The following is a 4,959-nucleotide window of genomic DNA, read 5'->3' on the forward strand; positions in this document are numbered from 1 at the left end:
AATAATAAAATAAAATAAATAAAAAAATTAAAAAATTAAAGGTTAGTAAGGGTGCAGAGTAAGATTTCTCATGTAGGAATTTCTCATGTAGGAATGTAAATTTGAAAATAATGTGATGTAATCTTTTAAAGGTGAATATTATCATACCCTTAGACTTAGAAATTCCTATATACACTTCCCCTAAAGAGACTCTTGCATATGTGCATCAAGAAATATGTATGTAGCACCATTATTTGTTGAATAAAATAAATAACTGCAAACAAACAAAACCCCAAATGTTCAGTGACGGGGAACAGATTAATAAATTGAATTATATTCGCATAATAGGATATTATACAGCAAAGAAAAAATAATGAACTACAGTTATATGCAGCAACATGGATAAATCTTTTAAAATTAAACATGATCATATCCTAAGTAGACACTAATGGTTTTTCGAAAATGATCATGCTTATATACCTACCCCCAGATCTAAAAATATAACGTTATCTATGTCTGGGAGGTCCTCCTCCTGCCCTCTCCTAGCCACTTACTCACTTCCTCCAACGTAACTATTGTCCAAACTGCTAATACCATACATTAATTTTGCTTCTTTTGAAAATTTGTATTAATGGAACCATACAACATGAACTCTCTTGTGTCTGGCTTCTTTTGTAAAGATTATGTTCATGAGATTCATCCACATTATTGAGGATAGCAGTATTTTATTAATTATCATTGCTGGATAGTATTCCATTGTTTTATATTTATCCTTTCTGAGATTGAAGGACAATTAGATTGCTTACAGTTTGGATTTATTATGAGGAGTGCTGCTTAGACCATTCCAGTGCATTTATTTTTTATTTCCTTCTATTGAATATGGATGAATTTTTAAAACATAGTTTTGAACAGAGGAGGAAGTTCCAGAAGACTACATACAGTATAATCCCATTTTTATAAGGCTTAGTAGTTCTCCAAGAAAACTCAATAAATTGTTGATATATCCATATGTGCAAAGCTATTTTTTCCCCCCTAGGGCTGCTCCTCCGGCATATGGAGATTCCCAGGCTAGGGGTCTAATCAGAGCTGTAGCTGCCGGCCTACACCACAGCCACAGCACTGTGGGATCCAAGCCATGTCTGCAACCTACACCACAGCTCACAGCAACGCCAGATCCTTAACCCACTGAGTGAGGCCAGGGATTGAACCTGCAACCTTACTGTTCCTCGTCGGATTCATTAACCACTGAGCCACGATAGGAACTCCCAAAGCTACTTTTTTAATAGGCAAGGAAAAGATAAACACAATTTAGGATAATAATGATTTGAGGGAGGCAGAGGATGGGATATGGGAGGATCCCACAGTCCCCAAGTAAAGTGAAGAGTTTACTGGTGTTCATTTATAGTACTATGCTTTGAAATATATATGCAATCCATTTATATGGATTTACATCATAAATAAATTATGTATCCTGTGAGGAAAGTCTTTCCCTGGATGATCTGACCCAAGATCTAGGTGGAGGTTAGAGCTTGGTTCAGCATTCACCTTGGCCTGAAATATGAAGAATGTAAATGTCTGAGATTGTATTTGTGGGTTGATTATAATAAGCTGCCCTCAGAGAGAGATTGAGACTTGGAAGTATAGGTCCCTAAAAAGGGTCTTCACTGGGTGCACACCTCACAGTTACTTGAAATTTGAGAATCAGATACTTTTTGAATTGGCATCACTGCTTTGTTTATTAAAGGTGAATGAACTATGTCAGGCTCTCATAGAGGATAATTATTTTTTGCTATCCTTCAGCAAAGTTCACTTGAGTGTTCTGGCCCTGCTGTAAGAAAGCAAAGAAAGGGCTCTCTCCATACTTATACCAGAGTGTTGAGAAGAGTAGGGTGGTGGGGAGTGGTATCAGTAATCAGAATCAGGCTAAGAAGGCTATGGAGGGATGCAGTTGCATACCTGGAGACTAATGTTTACTTCCTTCTAGCATCAACCTTAGAGGTCCTAGACGGTTTTTTTTTTTTTTTTCTTCAGTAGGAGGCTGTATTTCTGACTCCCAGAAAGCCTGGGGTTTATACCTTTTGAGAATTCATTGCCTTCTCCATCAGTCATGTTGCTTGTATACTTAAATAGATGCATCAAGCACCTTGGAGTGGTACTAGATCCACACAGCTATTCATTTTAAACTATTTCATGCTGCTGCTGCATTTAGCTTTTCTTCTCCCATTTCCTAGACTGGTGAAGAAATAAAACAGTTTTTTGTTTTGTTTTTTAGGGCTGCACCCGAAGCATATGGAGGTTCCTGGGCTAGGTGAGTGTCAAATCGGAGCTACAGCTGCCAGCCCATGCCACAGCCACAGCCACAGCCACACCAGGTCTGAGCTGCGTTTGCGACCTACACCACAGCTCATGGCAATGCTGGATCGTTAACCCACTGAGTGAGGCCAGGGATTAAACCCGCGACCTTACAGTTCCTGTCTGGATTTGTTTCTGCTGCACCACGACAGGAACTCCCATAAAACAGCTTTACTTTTAGTAGTGTTACTGAGCCAGGTCTGACATGCAACAAGCCAAATGATGAGACCCTGAGGTTTGCAGCAGAGAAAGGATTTATTCTTAAGGCCATCAAGTGAGGAGGTGAGAGAACAAACCTAAAATCCACTTCTCCAAAGGTTGAGGGGCTTGGGATATTCATGGGATGAAGCTGAGGTGTTAGGAGCATGGAGAGCATGAGGAAAGGTGATTTGGGACAAGAAAAAGGTGAGGTAATCATCCTTGTGCAGCTAAACTACAGGCTTCTTCATGGGACATGTGCTCAGAAAATGATGGCATTAACATGTTCTGAGGGTGGAGTTTTTGGCTTTCTGACATCAAAAGGTCACCAAATGACTAGAGCTTGAACCGGACACAGCTGACTCCAGTTTCCTAATAAGTAACTTGGGCAAACATTTCTTATTCTTAAGGCTGTGTGACACTTGGGAGACATGCAAGTTTTTGTAAAAACAACTAAAGCAAGCTGGATCAGTGACACGAAGTTGCAGGTGTAATGGACCAACTGATCAGTACCCTTGGTTTCAGTAGATGCCCTGGGAAATATTTAAAAATTGGTTAATATTCTCTGGTCACAGATAAATTAATCCACATTTCTCAGTATGATTATAGTATAATTATGATTCTTTCAAGTACTTACATGCCATCTTTTTTAACCACATTTATACTGTTATTTATTCAAAAATATTTATTGAGCATGTGATGAGTGCCAAGCACTATACTAAGCTCTGGAGATACAAATTGGACTAACCATTCCTGTCCTTGAGGAACTCCTGGTCCAGTGAGAAAGACAGACAGGTAGACCAATGGTGTAGTGAGTGCATGACAGAGTTGACTCGAATAAAGGAGCATACAGGGAACTAGTTGGAGGGGAAGGGGACAGTGAGCATGTGCCTCCTCAACAGTTGACTTCTAAGCTGAGTCAAAAAAGGTCCTGAGTGCGTGCCCAGGGTAAAGGAAGTAGGAGAAAGGAGGGCAAGAGGTAAACTTAAGGTAAGAGGAAAGAAAGGGTGTTTCTGTTGTGGCTCAGTGGTTTAAGAATCCAACTAGTATCCATGAGGGCATTATGCCTATTCCATCTCTGGCCTCACTCAGTGGATCAAAGGATCGGGTTACCAAAAGTTGCGGTGTAGGTCACAAAAGAGGCTAGGATTTGGTGTTGCCCTGGCTGTGGAGAAAGTTGGCAGCTACGGCCCTAAAAAGAGAGGAAAAAAAAGAGGAAAGACAGGGCTTAAGCAAGAGTATGGAGTAGAAGAAAGAATGCCTTTTTGGAGATCTAAAAATAGCTCACTTGCTAGGCTATAAAGATTGAAGGGAAAATGACAAAGGATAAAGCTAGAGAGGCAGATTGTGAATGATCTTGGATGTTCTGGTAAGGAATTCGAACTTTAGTTATTGGGAGACATTGGAAGGTCTTAGGCAAGTAGTAATGTGATCAGATTTTAATTTGGGATCCATTCCTCATGGAAGATGAGTCTGAGGAATTCAAAACTAGAGGCAAGAAGAACCTGTTAGGAAGTTATTGTAAGCAGATAGGCGAGTAATCATGAAAGGCACATCTGGGGGCAATGGTAGTAGGGATAATGAGGCTCCCTGGATGATATCCAGGCTTCTGACTTGGGTGACCTGATGATGATAACACCATCAGCTGTGTGTCATAGAACTGTATGTAATCTTAAACCCTTTATAAAGTTAAATAGGATATCTGGAATTGTCCTGCAGTACAGCAGGTTAAGGCATTGTCACTGTATCGGCATGGGCCACTGCTGTGGTGTAGGATCGATCCCTGGCTCACGAACTTCCACATGCTAAGGCTACAGCAAACAGAGGTTAAATAGGATATCTGGAATTTTCCTTATTTATACCATTTTACTCTTGCTCCATTGTGCTGGAGACAAAGTTTTTTGGTTTTGTTTTGTTTTTTGTTTTTAGGGCCACACCTGTGGCCTATGGAAGTTCCGAGGCTAGGGGTCGAATTCAAGTTGTTGCTGTCAACCTATGCCACAGCCACGGCAACACCAGATCAGGGCCGTGTCTGCAACCTACACCACAGCTGACGGCAACGCTGGATTCTTAACTCACTGAGCGGGGCCAGGGACCGAACCCTTATCCTCATGGATACTAGTTGGATTCATTTCCACTGCACCACAATGGAAACTCCCCAAAAAGATTTTTAAAAAGAAAATTAGTATTGCAACCATGTCCTACAATCAAACATTTAACCTTTTTATTTATCTGCTGCTATTTAAAGATGGACATACAAGGAAAATGTGCCCAAGAATGTATTTATAGTAAGATTACATATAATTAACTTGTCTTTGTCTTAAGTTATTGAGGAAAGTTGTTCTGCCTCAGCAATGAACTTAAGCACTAGCTTTGTTATCAGATTATATCCATTGCTCTCTGCTCCTCATTCTGTCTCTGATATTCAGT

This window comes from Sus scrofa, chromosome 1 (assembly GCF_054392235.1).
Source record: "Sus scrofa isolate SSC_HxYL_T2T_F1_AM1 chromosome 1, Sscrofa_HxYL_maternal_Yorkshire_Landrace_v2.0, whole genome shotgun sequence".
Classification (NCBI taxonomy): domain Eukaryota; kingdom Metazoa; phylum Chordata; class Mammalia; order Artiodactyla; family Suidae; genus Sus; species Sus scrofa.